Below are 23,357 nucleotides of genomic sequence, written 5' to 3' on the forward strand. Positions count from 1 at the left end.
ATTTAGCAGTTTATATGGGTGCTTGGGGAGTGCTAGGGTACCTACCCGGCTGCTTCGGTGGTTTGCTGAAGTCCCAATTGTTTTCCACAGGAGTCAATCAAACACCCGAAATTAAAAGTGAGGATTTGATAAGGAACAAGGAGAGAGGAAATGAGGGAAGGAACGGAGGGAGGAAGAGAAAAAGTAGAGGAGACCATTCAAAAGGGAGAAAAGGAGAGAGAGAAAAAGAGAAAAAGAAAATGAGAGCAAGAGTGGACTCCAGACGCCACTCGGCAGGTTTTGTGTGTCCATCCTGGGCTGCGATATCTATCTGAGACCACATCAAGCCCATTCTCTGTACCGAGAGACTAAGATTAGACACCACTGTGGATATTCCAGTTTTAAAAGTGCGATGAGACGTGATAGCGATACCACATTAAACACATCTCCTATTGATCCCTTCTAACCTTGCAAAACGAGCTGTGTGCGCTAAGTACCTTTTACTGCAGCCTGGCTGATGGGGCCGCAGATGGTGGCTGCGGGGCTGAATTTCCTTGGAGGTCAGCAGACGGGGCAAGTGGGAGGTGACCGGGGAGCGGCTTCTGGCCGAGGGACCACTTACCCTCCCTGCCCTCAAATGCAGCTCGAGGACACATGTCTGGGGAAGTCTGTCTCATGGAGACATTAAATCAAACCTGACTACCTCGCTGCCCACTGCGTAGCCAGCCACGTGTAGTGTGCGGCTCAGTGAAAACAGGGAATTCAGAACAGAAGGATGTGATTCACGGTGTGTCAGGCTGATCTTTCTCAACGCTTATTTTTCTCGTAGTTAGGGTTTTGTTTCAAATTAAAAAAATCGAAGTAAGTTATTTCATCTACTCTTCTCGAATGTGCCTGCTTTAACAACTTTGTCCTTATGATTCTGGTCTCCATGTGCTGATGGGGGACACGGGGCAGGGTGGGGACAGAGATGCTTTGCCATTTCTGAGAATGGCATCGATGCAGTGCAGGGATCCCATGGTCTGGGCATGTGGGAAGGAAGCCCCTGCTGAAGCGAGTCACCAGGAATGAGCCCCCATTTACCATTTGCAAGACCTTGGGCTAATGTTTTGGAGGACCTGCTTTTGCCACTGGAAAATGGGATGGTAAGACCTGGGGTAAGAATTAGCAGTTAAGGGGAGCCTGGGTGGCTCAGTCTGTTGAGCAACCAACTCTCGATTTCGGTTCTAGTGGTGATCCCAGGGTTGTGAGATTGAGCCCCGCATGAGACTATGTGCTAACACAGAGCCTGCTTGGAATTCGCTCTCTTCCTGCCTGCAACTCCCCCACACAAGCACTCTCTCTCTCTCTCTCTCTCTCTCTCTCTCTCTGTGAGTGTCTCCTCTCTCAATAAACCTAAAAAAAAAGAAATAGTTGGGGGTACCTGGGTGGCTCAGTTGGTTAAGCATCTGACTCTAGGTTTTGTCTCAGGTCGTGATCTCACAGTTTCATGAGTTCAAGCCCCACGATGGGCTGTGCTGACAGTACAGAGCCTGATCAGGATTCTCTTTCTCTCTCTCTTTCTGTTTCCCTTTTTCTCTGCCTCTCCCCTGCTCACACGGTCTCTCTGTTTCTCTCAAATATAGATAAATAAACTTTAAAAAATTTCAAACAGAGAATTAGCAGTTAAAATGTATAGTATATAGTATGTCCTCTTCAGAAGGTGGCTATTATTTATTTTTTCCTGTTATTATTATTGCTAGTATTACAATAAGTTAAATTTTCTCCTGCTAGGTTAGATGGTGTCCCCCTTTGTGGAGAATAATCTGGATTTGCAGAGGGAACCAAATTCACCTCAGAGGAGACAGGAGGAATCAGCTACTAGCTTGGGGGTATTTGGAGAGCACTGGGAAGTTCCCAATACCTCCAACCTATGCTGGCTTCTCTTGATGCCCAGAATCCCTCCCACCATCTCTTAGGTTAACACAGGATGGTCTGGTTTAACCCTGGGATGGGGTCTGGGGAGGGGTCAGTACCACTGGTTTGTAAAGTGTGAGAAGCATGGGGCATGTCTGTCTGGTATGTTTCTCACCCAATATGCATATGCACTGAATGAATGAATGAATGAATGAATGAAGTCCTAGAGTATCTTTCTCATCAGGCTTCCTCCTCAGCATGCTCAGCTGAAGGCTTTGCGCAGGAAGCAATCTGGAACTGCTCGCTGCATTTGTTAAGTGGATTCATAATTCATAAAAACGTGTCTCATGAAGAGTAGGTAGGAAGAACGTCAGGAGATGTCCGTGACATCGGGGACCTTTTGGATGGACACTTTGGGATTGGGATTTGGATCAACCATGGAGGAAAGTGGGATGAGGGCACAAGGCAAGGGAAAAGAAGAGGAGGTAGGGCAGGTATCTCAAGAGCAAGGAGGTAGTGGCAGGCAGCTCGGAATCTGCAAAAGGGAGGGTGCGGTGCAAGTGGAGAGCGCACTCACATGGGAGGGGGGTGCGTGTGCATGCACGAAGGTGTGAGGTGCAGTTGTGAGGTATGCACGGTAGAGGGGTGAAGTGTGTGTGTTGCATAAGGAGTGTGTGTGTGTGAGTTCCTGTCTGCATGTAAATGGATGTATGTTACGCGGGTTAGAGATGCATGGTGCCGTTGTGTGGGGTACACTGTGGTGCGGCTGTGTGTCTGCGTGAGGGTGTGTGTGCATGGGAGTATGTGGCACAGGCATGCAGTGTTTGTATGCCTGATGCCAGTGTGTATTACTTACGAATAGTGCAGGTGGTCAGAGTGATTCTGGTATGTGTGTGTGTGTGTGGTGAGTGTGCATGTGGTGCCTGTGTGTGGTGCAAGTATATGGTGCGCAGGTGTGATGCAGGTGTGCCAGGTGCAGACGTGTGTAGATGTGTCCCGTTTTAGCACAGGCAGGAGTTAGAAGCATTGTATACCAGATGTCACAGGCCAGTGGTTCTCAAGGGTGGCCCCTACACCAGCCGCATCAGCGTTGCCTGGGAACTTGCTAGAAATGCGGTATCTTGGGTCTACCCCCCAGAATCACTGAATCAGGAGCCCTGGGGGTGGACTTGCAACCTGGGGTATTACAAACTGTCTGGAGGATTCTGACGCCAGCTCAGATATGAGCGCCTTTGCCATATATCCATGTTCCACTTGCTTCGAGCTTTCTCGTCATCACTGTAGAGGGTAGATTTCTCTTCTTCTATCCTGGCGATGAGATCTAGGCAGTTACTCCCACCCTGATAGAGGAAGGCCAGGAGTGGGGAGGCTGGATATCAGATGCTCTGTGCTAGGTGCTTGGTTGGCCATATCATCTTTTCTTTAAAATGGAATGACCCAGGGGCGCCTGGGTGGCTTAGTCGGTTAAGCGTCCGACTTTCGCTTAGGTCATGATCTCGCGGTTCGTGGGTTTGAGCTCCGCGTCGGGCTCTGTGCTGACTGCCAGTTCAGAGCCTGGAGCCTATGTCAGAGTCTGTGTCTCCCTCTCTCTTTGACCCTCCCCTGCTCACGCTGTCTCTCTCTCTCTCCTAGAAATAAATAAAAATATTTATAAAAAAAAATAAAATAAAATGGAATGACCCTGCCCACTCAAGGGTTCCTTTGGTCCCATAGAATTGGCTTACTGTGACTTGGGGAAATTGTGAGTGGGCATTGAAAGAAGAGAACCTTATTAAAATTGTGGTGCTACCACTACTAGATGTGAGAACTTGGGAAATTGATTTGTATTTCTGAGCCTCTAGTGCTTTACCTGTAGAATGGGAAGACTAATCTTACAGTGATATAAATTACAAAGATTAAATTAAACAGTCTATGTACATCGCCTGATGTCATGCTCACCACACTATTATTAGCCAATGAAGTGTCAGTTTCTTTTTTGAACACCTCTTTTGCTTGGCCAGAAACTTGAACAAATGAGCATCTTCTAGCTTCAGGGAATAGATTGATGAGATTATTGTTATGGCTTTCTAATTCCTCGTCAGATGGTCATCGGACAGCTTTCCTGGGAGACAATCCAAGGAAAATTGGAAGTTCTCTCCCAGACCCAGAGTTTCCTGCTTTGTGCAAGATTTAGCCAATAGTGTTCAATCCATGTTCTATGTCTCCTATGAGATAAATGATGTTATTTTCAACAGCAATGTAGGGACCATAGATGCACACAAGAATTAGACCATGAGCCCAGCCCTGCTCTGGCCATGTGTTTTGGGACAAATCACTTAGACCTCTCTGAGACCCTGCTCCTTCCTTTGAAAAACAGGTTTGCAGCAATAAAAAGGCACCATGATAAATGTAAATCACCTATAAAATGCCGAGCCTACAATAAGAGCATGGCCAATTATTTTTAAATGTACTGAATATTAAATAAATACTCCCAACACTTATTCCTCCCTTCTGTCCAACCTGCGTACCAGGTTCCCAGAGCGCCAGTGCCTCTGGAAATAACACCCGGTGTGGGAGTGTCTTGGGTTCTTCTGATTTGGGTTTGGCCTAATGTGGAAGCAGGCCTTTCCCCATCCGATGCCCTTTAGTCTCCTGAATGCAGATCAGAGTCCTGGAAGCCAGCTGAATCCCAGTTACTTAGTCCCCTGATTTTGCAGCGGAGGGAGGGAGCTGAAACCCAGAAGGGCAAGCGACAGGCTGTGGATTCCACACGTGCTCGGCAGGACTGAGATGAAGACCATTTATCCAACTTTTTAAGTCAATGACTCTCTACTTTTCGACTCTTCCACTGAGCCTCATGGAGAATAAAGAAACTTCTACTGAGTTCAAGTAGCTGGATGGCCCTGCCTTGAGCAAGCCACTGTTTCTCCTGGTGTTTGGGACCCTACCTATACATGGAGATGATACTTGTCTGTGAACCACTGAGGTTACGGGAAAAAGAGAAGTAGGCATAACTATTCCAGTTACCCGTTCTGGTGTTCAATAAGCTGATTCTGATTGGTCTACATCTGTTTTTTCAGTTCTTCTACTCTCTGTTTCCACGTTAATTCTCAGGTCTATATGCCTAAAAAGTTTCTATCAAAGCCTTTAACAACTTAGGTTGAGGCTTAAATACTGGTAGCTTTATTGTTGGCTTCTTAATAAAGACCTTTCTTTTTTTTTAAATGTTTTTATTTATTTCTAGGAGAGAGAGAGAGAGACAGCATGAGCAGGGGAGGGTCAGAGAGAGAGGGAGACACAGACTCTGACATAGGCTCCAGGCTCTGAACTGGCAGTCAGCACAGAGCCCGACGCGGGGCTCGAACCCACGAACTGCGAGATCATGACCTAAGCGAAAGTCGGACGCTTAACCGACTAAGCCACCCAGGCGCCCCAATAAAGACCTTTCTTAATAGGGATCTACTTGGTTCGGAAGCTTGAAAGTATTCTCTGTTGTAGAGGCTGTGGGGCAATGGACCTTCGTGCTTATTATGGGTGGAAATGCATAATGCACAGCCCCTACGGAAAGAATTTAGCAATCTTATGTATCTATACCTTGTGGCTGATCCATTCAACTTCTAGGACAAGGATAAGGGAGCAGAAAAAAAAGGAACACAAAAGCCTGTTAATGTGGCGTTCATTACAATAGAAAAAGACCAATGTTCTTCAGGAAGGGACCTGCTGAATAGGCCATGCTGCATCCACATAATGGAGTGTTTATTACATAGCTGCTAGAAGAAATAAAAGGCTGACTTTTATACTGTTATGGGGATATCTCTGGGATACATTGTGAAGTGCAAAAAGCAAAGTGAAGATGAGAACGTATGAATGATAGGCTTTATCTAAGAAATGGGACTATTTATCTTCTAGTACATTAAAAATATAGGACAAAAATAGGACAAAAACCTATTTTTAATGTATTAGAAGATAAATAGTCATTTCTTAGATAAAGGCTATCATTCATACATTCTCATCTTCACTTTGCTTTTTGCGGAGCACATGGACCCCAATGTTCACAGCAGCACTCTCAATAGGTAAAACATGGAAAGAGCTTAAGTGTCCATCAACGGACGAATGGATCAAGAAGATGTGGTTTATCTATACCANGGACAAAAACCAATGATTAATAAAAGTGGTTAATTATAAGAGAAGTAGGAAACAGAGTGAAAGCAATATGTTTGGAAGCTAGATTTAAAAAAAAAAGTTTTATACTTTATTTTTGAGACAGAGACAGAGCATGAGTGGGGGAGGGGCAGAGAGAGAGGGAGACACAGAATCTGAAACTGGCTCCAGGGTCTGGGCTGCCAGTACAGAACCTGATACAGGGCTCAAACCCACAAACCGTGAGATCATGACCTGAGTTGAAGTTGGACACCTAACTGACTGAGCCACCCAGGCACCCCTGAAGCTAGATTTTTAAAAATTAGCTTGTTCTATACATTTAGGAGCATGCAAAACTTTTTTACAAAATTGTAGAACAACAGCTAAAGAAAGTAATCCTTTCATTCAAAAACAAAATCAAATTAGACAAATTAATCTGATGAGAAGGAATTATTTCAAATGATTTTTAAAAGTTTTAAATTTTTATTTATTTTGAAAGAAAGATAGAAAGCAGGTGGGGAGATGGACAGAGAGGGAGAGAGACGGAATCCCAAGCAGGCTCCGTGCTGTCAGGACAGAGTCTGATGTGGGACTCGAGCTCATGAACCATGAGATTACGACCTGTGTGAAGTCAAGAGTCGGACGCTTAACTGACTAAGCCACGCAGGGGCCCTGGAATTATTTCANAAATTGCTTTGAGAGTAATCATATTGTCCATAATATGTTGGTAGGGTTATTCTGAAGGTTTTTGTACATATATTAACATAAAGCATATAACACTATATTAATGTTATAAAGAACCAAGCTTTTTGATATCAGAGAAAAAAATAATCAAATAGAAAATCAAAGAAATGAATTAAAAACCTGTAACCCTAAGCTTGAATTGGAAATATCAGTGTGAACTCCTGATGTATTTCTCTTAGAAATATTTTCAGGCTTTGTCCACTGGAAAGACTGAGAAGCAATAACACTTGCAAAAGCAAGGATCTTCTTAGCACCCAAACCCCAGTCTCCAACTACATTTCTCATGGAAAGGAGCCAGGGTGCCTTGCAAAAGTGGTTCATTTAAGGTTGGGGCGGGAAATGTTCAAGATGAACCGGTAACATATTATCACGTTGGAAAGCAAGGAAACTGCCCAAGGCCGTTGGGCTGTGACAAAAAGTTCAAAACATACAGGAGCCAAAATGCAAAGGCTCCTACTGGCCAAAGACGAAACAGCCATATCCGAGGATGGATATAAAAAGAACAGCATCCGCAATGTGTCCAAACATATGGCATCTGTTAAAATCATGCATCCGTAACAACATTTACAAAGCTTATGGGCTCCCTCGTAAGATGCTAGGGAACCAGCTCAACATTCTGAAAACTGGCACATAAAGGAATAGAACCGAACATTTCACTTTCCCTTCTGAGTAGGGCTGTGTACCTTGGGATAACGAAATAGTCAAGGAAGTAAATTTCTTCTTCCTTAGTAGAATTCCAATTTATAGATAAAGAACTAGTGGGGAGCTGGCATACCACCAGCCCGCAATCCTTAATGAAATGATGGATCTATGCTCCTGAGTGTGGGATTGTGTTTGTGTTGGTGAAATCATTCTCACGGGTATTAGTTTTGTGATTCCTATCAGGAATTGTGAAATGAAAAGTTGTCTTCTATTATGGAAATTGCAGGGAACAAGAGGGGGCGGTAGGTTTGGAGCTGGGACACTCACCCATTGCATCAACTTACCTCCTGCAACTATTTGTGAAGTCTCGCCAAGTCAGAGGTGGGGACATTCTAAGACATGCCTCTGTTTTCTGGGAACACAGTGATCATGGTGGCTGCCTGCCTTTTCTTCCTATGATAAGTTGCTAATTCCCTGACACTTTCTCAGACGTTTCATAGCTTTATCTAGGCCGTCGAGAAGGAAGCTTTCCAGGGTTTATTGTGGTTTAAATAAAACCACTCTTATTAAATCTTAAAGCAGATTAAATTAACCTGGACATATTTTACAACCTTATGTCACTCATCTGTGGTCAAGAAATTGACAAGGTCTTCTTAATATTGTGAATGAACTCTCTCTTTCTCATTTTCTGAAATACTCAGTTCCTCTGATGGCACCATTGACCAAACTAAGACAGTACTGAGTTTCAATTCTGCTCTATGCAACTTTCCCCTTACCTGCTAATCTGCAAAAAATCCACACCATAGTTGTAAGAGGGTACATCTATACCATGCTCTTAACAAGGTGCAATGCGTCAGGAAGATAGGAGCTACCTCTGGCCCAGAATATCTGGCTCCAAAATTGCACCCCCCACCCCTCCCCACTGTCACCACCAGCTCAGCTCAGCCGGGCATGTTCCTTTCTGATGAATCAGTACAAATCTGCCAGTATAATCATCTTGCTTTCCCTTGAAACTTTGGGAACAAATTGGGTACATGGTTTTCCCACCCACAGTCCTCAATAATTATCCTATTTCTGCCTATTTTTATTTTTCAGAGGCTTCTGAGAGACTTAAGAGGTGGTTTCTTAAACTTGATCTGAATAGCAGCTGGGAAAAAAAGATGAGTCGATGTCAGTTGTGGGTATGGTAACCATTTTGTTCTCTGCCAGACTTTGTTACTGTTGTTGTAATAAAGAAGAAAATTAGTTGTTCACTTGTTTCAATGACTTCAGACTCTTTCGTGGCAACTGTCCGCATGAGAAAGGTTAGGGCTTTCAAGATTTTTTTTTCTGTAAAAATATCATTTTTTTCCCCTGAAAAACATGGTCAATTGATGGCATTATCATTGTGCTACTTACTACAAAAAAAAAAAACATTAGAAGAAAGACATTTCTACGGCTTAATATTTTACATTTTTCGTCCATTTTGTACTGTCCTTTGAACACATGCTTGAATTCTTTTCTTTTCTATGAATGTGCGGTGTCTTTCACTTTAATCATTGGCCTTAGCCATTTATTATCTGAGTTTCCCATTTGAGTGAAATCACTGGACCTTATAAGTTTGGTTGGTTTTCATGTTCTTCTTCGCAGGTAAAAACTCATGTTTGAACTCTGAAGTGCTGTCTACACTTTATTAATTTGCTTCCTTACTTGTAAGTGTTATTGATAATCGAGTTCTTTAGAATATTGGAAGATAGCTACTTTGATATTATAGTCTTAGATTGTGCGTGATAGGTCATGGGAAGAGTCTGCCTTATTACAGATGTGTTCACAAATTGGTATGCACTGTGGAGAGACGTGTAAAAGTCTCATTGGTGGTTAGCACGATGGACTACAGGGTGGAGATTGGAGAGAACTCAGAATGATTAGGAGTGGACGAGTCCTGGAATCACTTGAGTGGCTGGGTGAAATGCTTGTCGACACTGATCTGGGTAGAGGGAGCAGAGCATCTTGGAGCCAGGTTCAATATGCCGCACCCATCGCTTGTTGGGTGCCAGACCCTGGGAGCTGCTTCACCTTCCTGGACCTGTTTCTTCAGCGTCAAATGGGACAATCATAACACCCACCTGATTGGGTTGTTATACTATTAAATGAGCCAATAGTTAATCCTCTGCCTGTGCCTAGAACATGGTGTTTGTTCAATAAATTAAAATATTACATTTCAGAAATGGAATGCCTGGTCAATCATAGATCTTAACTGCTCTGTATTTATGACATAAAACAAACAGAAGAAGGTGATTGCCTTCTGTCTTGGAAAAAATTGTAAGCAAAACTGCCAGATTCTTAGACTGTCGGGGGAATAAGTTTAATAAGCCATTTGGATTCCTCAGAAAGCAGCCCGGAGTAAGGACAAGAGGTGGGAATGAGGAGTGGTCCCTGAGATATCCCGAACTCTCTGACCTCATTTTCAACAGAGGGAAGAGGTAACAGCTAACACAGCAGATGGGTGGGGGATGGGTGGGGCTGCATATTCAGCTGAGAGGTCCCTCTCCCCACCCCAGGACATCACAGTCCTTTAATCTGGTTGTGCACAGCCTCCACGACACAGAAAGTAGAACTGTTTCGATTTAGCACTGAGCTGGGAAGAAAAAAACAGATCAGCTACAGTCTCAGGCACACATGAGAAATAGGGTGAATTTCACGTGCGATACAAGAGTGGAAGGAAGGAAAATAAAGGGAGAAAGACAGAGAGGAAGGAAGAAAGGAAGGGAAAAAGAAAAGGAAACAAAAGGAGAAAAAGACTGAATGCAAATCACTAGGGGAAGACAGGGTATTGTTTTACTACTGAGGCTCATCAGGGTCTATTAGAAAAATTGCCATTTCAGTCATCTGGGTGGCTCAGTCGGTTAGCACCTGACTCTTCAGCTCAGGTCATGATCACGGTCTATAGGTTCGAGCCCCACATCAGGCTGTGTGCTGAGAGTGTGGAGCTGCTTGGGATTCTCTCTCCCTCTCTCTCTTCCCCTCCCCTACTTACGTGTGCTCTCTTTCTCAACAAATAAATACAATTAAAAAATGCCATTGAGAAGGTCTATTTTGGCCTCTAAAAATTATTTTCCAAGAAACAGATGCAAAGGGGAGTAAGCACTGGCTTCACGTGGCTTTTCTGGGTGGAGATATTTTATTTTCTTTTTATTCAATTGATGTAAAGAGTTAGCTCTGAGAAGAAGGCAGAAGGAAAAACTGGAGAAAATTCGGTGTGGACCTTGTTTCTAAGCAGGAGTTTAGGTGTAAGTGGTGACTTCTCCTCCTGCACAATTTTAAGGCCACAGAACCCCAAAGTGCGATAGTTCCCAGAAATGGGACTTGCATTCTCTAACCAGGAACCAAATTATAAACTTCACCAGGTAAAGGAAAGATGCAACTCTTGGGGCAGACTTGGCCATTATCTAAACCTAAATGAAGAATTGATGCTATCAGGCATTGAAAAAGAGACTGAGTTCGATTATCATGTTTGGCTCTGATGACAATGACCTACTTATAAGTAACAATATTAGAATAGGTTATTAGAATTTTAGTCTGCTGTTGCCTTTTAAAATTTTGAATGTGTTTATATAATTAAAAATCCTTGTAAGGATTTTGGAAATTGCCAGTATACATTGACGTGTCTCCTTGTGTACCTTTGTCTTTGGCTCAGTTTGCGAAGAAGTCATATGGAAGCATGGTATGACTTTAAAAAAATCTAGAAATTCTGCAGAAGCATTATGAGATAAAATATAGGATGCCCAGTTAAATTTGCATTTCTGATAAACAACAAATGATTTTTCTTAGTGCAAATGCATGCAAACATTGCATGGGGCATACTAAAAATTACTCATTATTGGTCTGCCATTTACATTTAACAGAGTTTGCTAAATCTGGCAACCCTATTCTGGAAAGGTGAGGTGGGATATTAGTTATTTAGTCCTTTGGAGAACACTTGCTTGGTTTTTTAAAAAACTTTTTTTATTTGAGTATAGCTGGCACCCAATGTTATTAGTTTCAGGTGTACAACATAGCAATTCCACGACCACAGCTCAGCGCAAGTGTGGGTACCATCTGTCAGGCAAAGCTATTCTGTTATCATTGATTGCATTTCTCATGCTGTGCTTTTCATTCCTGTGACTTATTCCTTCTGTAACTGGAAGCCTGTCTCTCTCATTCCCCTTCATCCATTCTCCCACTCCTTCTCTGGCTGTTTTAATCTACTGTGCTCCCCCTTCATCCATTAAGCCTGCTTTTGTGATTTGACCACTCTGCAATAACTTCTAGCCTGCTAGACATTCCTGCCTGGGGAACATGTCTGTTTATGACGCAGCCTCCCAAATGTTCATGTAGCCACAAGTGGCTCAGGCATCTTGTTAAAATCCAAATTCTGACTCAGGAGGCCTGGGATGGGGCCCGGGACTATGCATTTTAACAGCTCCAGGTAATACCAATGCTGCTGACCTTTGGACCGAACTTCGAGGAAGGTATTTACACCTGAGTTCTCATTGTCAACGAAACTGAAGTAAAACTATCATGAAATTTTGTTTTACACTCCTTCTGTTTTTGCGGATTCTTTTTTCTATTTTTTAAGCCAGAAAATGCTAAATGTTATGCATTTTGTTAATGGAAGAAAAATGTATTAGGTTGTGAGAAAATTCTGGAAAGGCACATGTTCCAGGAATTGGTCATTAGATTGTTCATCCGTTCATATTTCTGGAAGGACCAGAAGCGTCATTAGAGAAATCACATGATTGTACTTGGTTAACAGGCTGTGCTGGGGGCCAAGTCCCTAAATGTGTCTGTTGTTAAGTATGAAAACCTGTTTGAAGTGATTTTTTTTTTAATAACACCGAACTCTGTCAGGGAAAAGCATGTTGCAATGATTTCAACATCTGCATAGGAAGGCTCAAAGGTCCTTTTAAAATGAAAATCCCAGATTAACAGCTGAACCTTTGGGTTGCTGGGTATTTTGAGCCTTAGAAACGCAAGACCCAAATTAAAGAGGCGAGTGCTTGTGCATCAGGAGGGCACTCACTCTTCTCACCAGCGCTCACACCTCTTTCTCATCCCTTGCCCGACTCTCAGCGGGCTCCGCGCCTTTGCGGGATGCAAGACAGTCAGATTAAATCATCTCGATGTCGGAAGCTTTGTGTCTGCTCCCGACCCTGCCACCACTGTGTGGAGGGGCAGGCGGCCGAAGATGGTGTTGACAGACTGTGTGTCTTGATGCGGCTTCTGTGTCAGACTGGGAGGGGAGGGACCGGGCTGGGAGGGGCTTGGGGAAAGGAAAAAGCTAGGCCACTCTTCTGGTGAAGTTTAATTGTTTAAGCTTTTGCTCTTAGAGGACATTTTTAAGAAACTGAGTCAGATGAAGGAGGAGTTGAAACCGTGTTTCCTTTAAGAGAGGTGAATGCCATCTCATTAGAGACCCGGTAGACTGGAGGTTTCAGAGCCTGGATTGTCTCTTTCCGGTACCTTCGAGACTAAAAATGAAGGTCTTCTATTCTCCTGAATGCACAGAAAACCTGTGGCAGAAGAGGCAGTTAGAACATCACCTCCACAGTTAGATAATGATCGTATTGCATCAGTGATCATTTCCTGATTTTGATAATTGCACCGAGCTTGTGTAAGAGAATATCTTTCTCCTTAGGAAAAGACACACTGAAATATTTAGCAGAGCCATCTTGTCTGCAACGCACTCTCAAATGATTCATGAGGTAGAAAATGACAAAGCAAAAAAGATAAAATGGAGGTAGTTGGGAAATCTGGTGAAGGTATAAAGGAGTTTTGTAATTTTTCGTGAGTTTCAAATGATTTTGGAATGGAGAGGAACCACCTCCTGAGAATAGTGTTTGCCGGCCACCTCAGTGCCTTGTATGGTCTCCTCCCTTGAACCCCAGAGCACACGGGTTTCCTGTCTTCACTGTTAGCACAGAGTCTGGCTGCCCAGTAGGACATCTCCCAGCCTTTATGTCACTGTTCCTCTGTTGGCTAGCCCTTGGACTCTCAGAACTGAACACCAAGAAAGCAATCAGCAAACATTCTTTTTTTCTTGGGGGCGGGGGGTGGGGGGGGGNTTCTTTTAGTTGAGATTTGCTTATGGAAAGGGAAAATCACTAGGCAACAAATGGTTAATAGAATTATCTGAATTCACATGTGTGGCTCTACAGGCCAGCATCCTTTAGTTTCGAGCAGGGTGAATTCACATACGTCTTTGTGGAAGAAATGTGCAATCTTCCAGCCTTCAGAAAACAGTGTTTTCAAAGAAGTTCCCACAAAGCAGAGTTCTGAACCACAGAGAGGGTAAGTGAATTGTTGATACGCAACATAAGGGGGCAGACAGGGAATGTACACCCAATTCTTCCCAGTTCATGCTTTTCTGTGATCCTAAGCAAGATACCTTGAATAACCTCCTCTCTCAGTGCAAAAAAAAGTCTTGAAATTCCTTGGTTTCAGTCCAGAACACTAATTTTTATTACTTTTTTGAAATGCTAAGAAGGAGCTTAAGATTTTTAAAAGGTCTGTAATATTAATTACTTAAGACAGTCTGTGAAGAGATCTGTTTTTAATTTTTTTTTAATGTTTATTTATTTTTGAGAGACAGAGACAGAGACAGAGTGTAAGCTGGAGAGGGGCAGACAGCGACAGAGATACAGAATCCACCAAAACAGGCTCCAGGCTCTTAGCTGTCAGCACAGAGCCCTGATGTGGGACTCGAACTCAAACTCACAAACTGCGAGATCATGACCTGAGCAGAAGTCAGATGCTTAACCAACTGAGCCACTCTGGCGCCTCTGAAGAGATTTTATTGCCAGAGACTATTTCCCACACATTCATTTGCATACCCCAAGCAGTAAAGAAAGCATTCTTCCTTTCTTGCCAAAACTGAGGTGGTCAAAATCAATCATCTTTGGGAATTTTTAACTTCAACGATCCCTGAGAACATGTAAATTCTAAGATCAACGGCTGTCCTTTCTTTGGGATAGAAAAATTCAATTCAGTTCAGAATTTTTTTTTCTTTTGCTAGAGAGTCTGTTTAGAGAATTCACTTTTGCCTTTTACAACTTTTTCTTTTTAAATAGTGGTTCATAATTCTGCTTTAGAGCTAGGTAAGTTGCTGCCATTTATATTTGTATTAAATTGTTATTGGTCCTTTTTTTTTTTTTTTGTGATGCTTTGCCTTCACTCCCAGAGATTTACCGCAACGTCTTAGTCAAACTTGATTTCCACTGAGAAAGAGCCCTTTATTGCCCAGAGCCCCATCTGCAACTGCCTGTCCCCGTTTGGGAGAGGGAGGGCAGGGCTGCCTTTTACGGCTGCCTGCCTGGGCAGAGCCTCCCTCTTAGTAGACAGGATGGACACTTGGGGGGGGGGGAGGGCAGAAGGACCAGGGAGCACTAAATAGCTCTCTAAGTGAGAACAATTAGTGATGTAAGTGTATTCTTGAAAATGAACTGCTTTGGGGCAAGATTACTTACAAGCACCATCATCGCTGCTAAAATCTCTATAAAGCATTCCGTAGTTCTGAGAAGTCATATTCAGACAATACTTATTGGAATTCATAGATAGTGTTTCCTTTTGTACTCTTTGAAATTAGCTAATGTTCTGGTCACTCCAGAGCCTTTAAAAATGGTCCCAGTCCCAAGGGCTTTATAGAGGGGAAGTCTAGCAGTACGCACGCTGCAATTGTGTGGCTACTGGCAATGATTTATTTTCAGTAGGCATCACATCAGATCTTTTCTTCTTTTCCCCTAAACTGGACATAGCATTAGCTTCTCCTTCATTTATCAACAAATAGCAGTGCTTTCAACATAACGAGAGCATTCACATTTACAACATAATTGTTTAGTCCTGATTTCTAAATATATAATTTAACTTTTAGAACGTGCAATTTTCTCCCATAGGATTTATGGAACTTGCCAAATTTCATATTTATGAGGCTGGGAGGGTAGAGAGGTGGTTGGTAATTTCTAATCAGGTACTGACAGAGAAGTCATGGACGGATTGTTAATATTACTTGTACCTCTTTACGTAAAGGAAATAGATCTCATAGTCCAAGTAAAATAAATGAAGATGGAGGGGTTCCTGGGTTTTGAGGGAAAAAAAATTACTGAAATACTGACATTTGCAGCTTTAATGTAGTTTTGACCTTTTATTTTTGTTATATTTAAATACAGGATTTTATAAAATAAAATGAAGCTTGAAACATCTTTCAAAATCTTTCAATGATTGGGCAGTGGTATAGAAGGAACCTCCATTGCTTTTCATGTGTGGGAGATACACACACCTCTTGATAATTACATTCATTCAAAATTTTCAGTGAACCTCTCAAAGGGCTGAAATACCTTTGTGACTTACGAGGTGCTTCGGACTATGTACTAGAAATAAAATCTATACAAACCTCTTGATAAGGCACTCTGCTCAAAACGTTTCTGGTGTTTGGTTTTTTTCCCCTAAATATGGCTTTATTTTAATGCCAGTGTAGTGAACACACAGTGTTATATTAGTTTCAGGTGAACAATATAGTGAGTCAACACTTTCACACGACACTTGGTGCCCATCACAACAAGTGCAACCTTTAATCCCTCCCCCCTTCCCTCTGGCAACCAGGAGTTTGTTTTCTATAGTTAAGAGTCTGTTTCTTGGTTTGCCTTTCTCTCTCTCTGTCTCTTTAACTTTGTTTGTTTTGTTTCTTCATCAAAGCACTTCTAAAGTGCTTCTTTAAACCTTCCCAAGTCCTCAATATTATATTTTTGAATATTATGATATTCATTTCATTTTTAATATGTTACATAATTCATACTTCACTAGTTGTTCGATACTTTATTATAAATTGACTGGCAGACGAAAAGAGCATGTGAATACTTGCTAGACAGTATTGCACCTTCCAAAAAAGTCTTGGCTCCATTGTAGACAAAACTCTGCCAGTTCTTTTTATTTTTTTAATTAAAAAAAGGTTAACATTTATTCATTTTTGAGAGAGAGTGAGAGACAGAGCGTGAGTTGGGGAGGGACAGAGAGAGGGAGATACAGACTCTGAAGCAGGCTCCAGGCTCTGAGCTAGCTGTCAGCACAGAGCCTGACACGGAGCTCGAACTTGTGAACTGCGAGATCATGACGTGAGCCGAAGTCGGATGTTTAACCAACTGAACCACCCAGGTGCCCCAAAACTCTGTCAGCTCTTAAACACATCACTGTGACCATCGTTAAGGCATGGCCAGGGTGCTGTCAGGGGCCCACATGAGAGCCAGGAGGAGTGGGGTCAATTTCAGCCTACGTACTTGGTCTGACAGTGGGCAAAGGTGGTTTGCAAAGAAAACTCGGTGCATTATAACAACAGGGAAATGCATGCTGCTATAGGTTCAAACCTTGTCTCCCTCTAAAATTCATAAGCTGAGGCCCTAATTCCCAATGTAATGGCATTAGGAGGTGGGGGGTAGGGGTTTTAGGCTATGATTAGGTCATGAGGATGGAGCCCTGAAGGTTAGTAGCCTTATAAGAGACACAAGAGAGATCATCTCTCTCCCCGACCTGTAAGGACACAGCAACAGGTGGCCATCTACGGAGCGGGAAGAGGGCCCCCACCAGGTGCTGAATCTGCTGGCACCTTGATGGACTTCGCGGTCTTCGGAACTGTGAGGAAAACATGTTGCCCAAGCCTCCCCCCTCCCCAGTCTGACACTTGTAAAGCGCCCCTCGCAGGTGGAGTCAGGTGCCAAGGAGGCAAAGCCAACAGATGTCCACTTGGTCAGGAAAAGTTTTGTCACAACTTACCTAACATTTGTTCACCACCACACAAACGCACATGTTTTAAAGATATTTTTGTGTGTTTCCCATGAGTGCACTTCGGAGTATCAGTGACATTTTCCCTTTACTGAACTAGAAACCTGAAGGTGAAAGGACTTGTTTGAGCCAAACTGAATCTGCAGCCACAACAAGACTGGTTTTGTGAGGTCCCTTTGGGTTCTCCGTCTCCAAGGATCAAACGCTTCCTTTGAGTTCTGAGTCTTGCAAAATTCCACACCTCACCTTATTCAGCCATTATTGCCTCGTGTCTAAGATCTCACCCTGCTTACCAAGAAGGGTCCTTTAGAGCGGAAACCATGTATTGGATTTCTTTGTTCCCCATTACACATGGCTTGGCATGCAAAAGACACCAAATAAATTCTTGGTTGCATAATTTTTGGAAATTGGAAAAACATTCTCTAATATGCTAGTGAAAGTTACATTGTAAGAGATGAGATTGTACAATTTTCTCACACATCAGAAAGTAGTTCAAAGACGACCAAGTCTTCCGGTGACTAAATTAAAGGCTGTCCTATTTCTATTTGATACAAAGTATTTTTTAAGTTTATTTTTTATTTTGAGAGTGACAGACACAGTGTGTTTGGAGGGAGTGTCGGGGGGGGGAGAGAGAGAGAGAGAGAGAGAGAGAGAGAGAACCCCAACCTGGCTCTGCACTGCCAGCACAGAGCCCAGTGTGGGGCTCGAACTCACGAACAGTGAGATCATGACCTGAGCCAAAACCAAGAGTCGGAAGCTGAACTGACTAAGCCACCCAGGTGCCATGATATTTTAATACACAGTATTTAATACAAGGTATTTTAAATATCCAATTTCAACGAGTGCTATATTGAGTTCTGAGTATACATTTTATGAATGACTTTGGAAGCTGGGTAAGGAAACAGGAGCACCTTCCCGTATAAGGTGACAAGGTGTCAGTGCCCCATCCGACTCCCACAGGGACGTGTTGGTGCCTGAACACATGGCTACCCCCAGCATCTCATCAACATCGTCAATAACACAGTTTTTGAGCACTGACCATATAATGAACTGATAAAGAGGGATAAAGCTGTGACTAAGAAGTTTATAATCTAAGTAGAAAAGGGATTAGCACAGAAGCACTCATAATGTTTCCCAGGTAGGGGAAGAATAAAACGTGTGTCCTCAGAGCAAAGACCCAGCTCAACAGGTCAAAAACCCAGCTCTTCAAAGCTGGATGAGAGCACCTCTCCAGAAGAAACAGTAGGGATGTCTCACGCCCGAGGAAACAGAAAACTCAGCTCTCTCCCTGGCAGGAATTCCTTGGTTGATTCCTCGCTCCTGTATCAGGATCAGGGCCCTAATTAAGAGTTTGAGGAGCCTCAGTTTCCAAAGAGGACTTGTAATTGCCAACATGGTTGACGCCACATCTTATCGGTCTGAGGGCACACAGGGGGCTAAACTCCCATCGGATGGCTTTCCAGCACTGCTGTAACCAAGTCCCACAAACTGGGTGGCTGAAATAACTGAAATGTATTGTCCCACACTTCTGGGGTGTGGAAGTCCATCAAGGTGTTGGTGGGATTGAACCCTTCTGCGGCTGTGAGGAAGAGTGTGTTCCGTGCCGTCCCCCCAGCTTCTGGTGGGTCGCTGGCTATCTGCTTTATTAGGTGCGTCACTTCAGTCTCTCACGTATTCTCCCTGTGTGCCAGTCTGTGTCCAAATGTTCCCCTTTTATGAGGACGTCCGTCATGTTGGATCAGGGTTCACCAACTCTAGTGTCATCCTATCTTAACTGATTACGTCTGCAATGACCCTATTTCCAAATAAGATCACATTCTGAGGTACTAGGGTGTTAGGACTTCAACATATGGATTTTTGGGGAACCCCAGTCATCCCGTGACAATAGCAAAAACCCAGATTTTGCTATCACCAACCCCTGCCACAGGGGAGATTGCCCAGTGCTCTGGTCCTGCTAATACCCCCTCCCAGGCATTTCCAAGTGAATGGTGGTGTTCCCAGATACACCAGTCACTACCGCTTGCTCATGCCTGCCACTTTGCCTGGACACAGCTGGCTCTTGTAGACACCAGCACCTGTGCTGTGGGACCCTCAGTCTGTGAACTTCTTTGTTCACCCCACACCTGTATGCCCCTTGTTCTGGACAAAACAGACAACTAAATTGATCTGATCATCTTCTTCACAGGAGCCAAGTACACTGATTAGTGCTATAGCCTGACAAGGGGCAGGGGTGGATATTTGCACTTTGGATGAAGAAAAGGCAGTGACGAACAGATGTGAGTCTCTATCAGAGGGCTTTTATGCCATGATGGTCCCTGTGGTGAAAGTGTGTGTGCTCACGTGCACGCATGTGCCTTTATGGGCAAGTGTATGCCTGTGTGTGTGACATGCACACGGCATGTTCTTTGGGGGCTTTTCCTCACATTTATAGTCTAAGGGTGTCACTTCTGGCCCCGTTTAGCATCGTGGTTTTCATATATTTTTAGCCGGTGAACCCTTCCTCCAGATGGAATCTTCAGATGTGAGTGAACAGCTTGACAGAAGCCCAGGCTGAAATCATCTCACTTTCAAGGCTGGATTCTCCACTTACCAGCTGTGTGAGCAAGGTCTGTTTACCTGTGCCTTGGTTTCCTCATCTTCAACGTGGAGAAAACATTGTACTTAGCTAACAGTGTTATTCTAAGAGGGTTAATGCATGTTGTGTTTTTGGACACTGTCACCTAGAGCTTCTGGCTAGAGGGTAGGTGTGGAGCAAGGCCCCAGCTCTTCAGATCGGTTCTCTCCCTCCTTTGGAGATGCCCTTGCATCCCCCTCTAGAAATCCCACAGAATCAACGACGCCTCATCTAGAAGGTACCAAGAAGTGACTAATCCCATAACTGCTTCCATCCAATAAAAAAACATAGCAAGTATTGTCCATAATAATCTATTTGGAAATAGGAACAAAAGTGGACTTTTCAACCTCAGTTGGATAATGAAATGCATTTTTTGACTTAGGAAGCTGTAGAAATTTAATGCGAACTCTCTTTTCCTATCTGATTTCACATCAATCAAAGGATGTCTGAGGCAAATATCAACCTTTCAGTTTCCAGCAGGTGGACAGTGGTGTGCAGTGGATAGTGGTTCACACACGTTAGTGATGCCAGAACTCCCTGGATGGCTTGTGGGAGTCCGGATGGCTGAGCCTGCCCCCAGGATTCCTGATTCTGGCATTTCTCATGAGTTCTGGGGATGAAGAACGTGAAGTCCAAGGTGGGGGAGCGGTTGGGAGTTCATGCAAGAAGCATGGGCATGTTGAATTTTTATCAATTCTGAGGGACTCTGAGATCTCAGGTAAGAAGTGAAGTCTTTCTTTTTCTTTTTCTCAAGAATTATTCAGGGGCGCCTGGGTGGCTCAGTCAGTTGAGTGTCAGACTTCAGCTCAGGTTATGATCTTGTGGTTTGTGAACTCGTCCCCACATAGGGCTCTGTGCTGACAACGCAGAGCCTGGAACCTACTTTCGATTCTGTGCCTCCCTCTCTCTCCACCCCTCCCCCACTTGTGCTCTGTCTGTCTCTCTCAAAAATAAGTGAACATTCATAAAAATGAATAAACAGGTATTTAAACAACAAATGTATGCACGATTCAGGAAATTTCCTTTTTGTTTCTCTTCTTCTCCACCAATCTGTTGACCTTTCCCTGATTAGTGTTAGCTGAAGACTTCTTCACTGTCAAGACCAGAAATTCAGTCACTCCGAGGCGAAGCAGCATGACACACCTGTGAAAGAACATGCCATCAAGGCACCAACAGCGATGCCATTTGGCTTTGCTGCGCTTCTTTGTTCCTTTCAGGACCAAATAACACCTTTTATTTATTTATTTATTTATTTATTTATTTATTTATTTATTTATTTATTTTTTCAGAATGGCTAAGAGCTGTTTGGTGGGGAGGAAAAACACATCAGTGTTATCTTGCATTGTAGAGCAGCACTGTTTATCAAGCAATCCAGGAGGCAGTTAGAGGGAAGATTGCAAGGTGAGGTGATATTGCCCTTTGCGAAACCGTCTTTACCTCACACTTGACAGATGTTTCAGATAGATGTGACGAGATGAACAAATCGCCAAGATGAAATCGAGGTAGCATCGCTCTTTAACACTCAGAGATGGTCTGATTAAAAAAAAAAAAAAAAGGAAAGGAAAGGATAAACAGGAAAGGTGACCTGGCACACTCAGAATTAAAGAGACACCTAAATGGGTGACAAGGGCTCCCGATGAAGCTAGTTTATTTACTCTGTGCAGCTTGGAGGTTATGATCACAGCTCAGATTTGATACCGTGGTAATTAGGAGTCGAGATGGGACAGAAGGGATGCATGTGGCTCTAACCCGTTAGGGCAGGGACACTGGCGTGGAGCTGCTGGGGACAAGATGGCCCTGAGCCCAGTTTTACCTGCTGTATTGCCGGGGCTGCAGATGAGCTCCTGGCAGCCCCCCGCAGGGGGGAACTTCTGGATAAAGGACCAAACACAGAGTGTGAGTGTGAGGGACAGACTCCACAGAGATGCTACTTCACCAACACAGAGACTCGGCTACAATTTAAAGAACAGGTTGTTCATAAACACAACCAGGCAGGAATGGTTCTCTTCTCAGTGTCTGAAAAATAGAGATTCCTACACCCATCTCAGACCTTCTGCATTGGATGTTGGGGACTGGATCCCTGGAAGTTGCATTATTTGCAAGCATTCCAGAGGACTCCGAAGCAATCCATTAGAAGCAAAGGTTTGGAAATCAAAGCTCCGGCGGAGGACTGAACTATGTCCTAAAACATCACAGAAATGATGCATCGATATACATGTATTTATTGATAAGGGCGCTCATTACCACTTACGGGGCTGTTTCATTTCAGCCATTTATAGACGCACTCAATTTGCACGAGAATGATCTCCAAACTACTTGGAAATAATTTCAAACTGGAAGTCAAGGTGCAGAAATAAAGAGAACATAGAGCACACATACACCCTTTCTTATATACAGCGTGCCCCATTTGCTTTATTACTTGTGCTCTGTCTCCACACACAGATATACGCGCACACATGTATATGCACACATGTGTGCACGCATGCGTACACATACACGCACATCCTTTTTTCTGAACTATCGGAGGGTAAGTTACATACATTGTGGCCCTTCCCTACATGGTGTGCACTTTCCTAAGAATGGGGATATTCTCTTAGATAACTATCACACAGTTATCAACTTCGGTAATTTTCACATTGATAGTGTTTTATCTGATCTACTCTCTGTGTTCCAATTTTGTCAGTTGAGCAAATAATGTCCTTTAGATCATTTCCCCTCCAGTGCAGGATCTCTCTCTTTAGCCTCCCCAATTACTCTGAGATATCTCTGCAGGCTTTTTTCATATATATTTTTTAAAATTTTTAATGTTTTTTAAAAATTTTTTTGAGAAAGACAGTGGGAGCAGGGGAGGGTCAGAGAGAGAGGGAGAGACAGAATCTGAAGCAGGCTCCAGGCTCTGAACTAGCTATCAGCACAGAGCCCGATGCAGGGCTCAAACCCATGAACTGTGAGATCATGACCTGAGCCAAAGCCAGATGCTCAACCGAATGAGTCACCCAGGTGCCCCTTTTCATATATTTTAGGACATTAATATTTTAAAGAATACCATCGCCCCATACCCCCACTCTCATGATAGAGCATTTCTCACTTGGGGCTTCTCTGATGTTTCCTTGTGATTAGCTTCAGGTCATGCATTCCATGCTGAAATTCTGCACAGGGGACATTGTGTATGACTCAGGGTACCATATGTGGGGACCCTCAGTGGTCTTCTAGCCCAATGGTGATGTTAATATTGGTCATCTGGTAAAGGTTGTTTAATATTTTCACAAGTTAATTACTCTTCCTTTTTTCTCCCTTGCAACTAATGAATAGTGAGATGACATTTTCAGACGACACAAATATCTCGTTCTTCATCAAAAGTTCTCCCTAGATTTAGTATCCATCAATGATTTTTGCTTGATTGAGTCTTTACTAGGATAATCACAAAATGCTGATTTTCTGGGGCGCCTGGGTGGTTCAATCAGTTGAGTGACTGACTCTGGATTTAGGTTCAGGTCATGATCTCACAGTTTGTGAACTGGAGCCCCATGTCAGGCTCTGTGATGACAGTGTGGCGCCTGCCCAGGATTCTCTC

At 43.4% G+C, this 23,357-nt stretch overlaps 1 long non-coding RNA gene across 2 annotated transcripts in view; it reads left to right on the plus strand.

The window, feature by feature from the left end:
- LOC144232581 (uncharacterized) overlaps positions 1 to 23,357 on the plus strand; it is an 85,380-nt gene that overhangs the window by 17,961 nt on the left and 44,062 nt on the right. The window contains exon 3 of one of the 2 annotated variants that reach the window (XR_013335459.1): positions 8,476 to 8,578. The exons of the other annotated variant lie outside the window; for it this stretch is intronic. This is a non-coding gene — a long non-coding RNA (uncharacterized LOC144232581). Of the gene's footprint in view, positions 1 to 8,475; positions 8,579 to 23,357 lie in introns of those variants that run through there. 2 annotated transcript variants of the gene reach the window in all.

Source organism: Crocuta crocuta, unplaced genomic scaffold (genome assembly GCF_008692635.1).
Source record: "Crocuta crocuta isolate KB4526 unplaced genomic scaffold, BGI_CrCroc_1.0 scaffold84, whole genome shotgun sequence".
NCBI classification, from domain to species: Eukaryota; Metazoa; Chordata; class Mammalia; order Carnivora; family Hyaenidae; genus Crocuta; species Crocuta crocuta.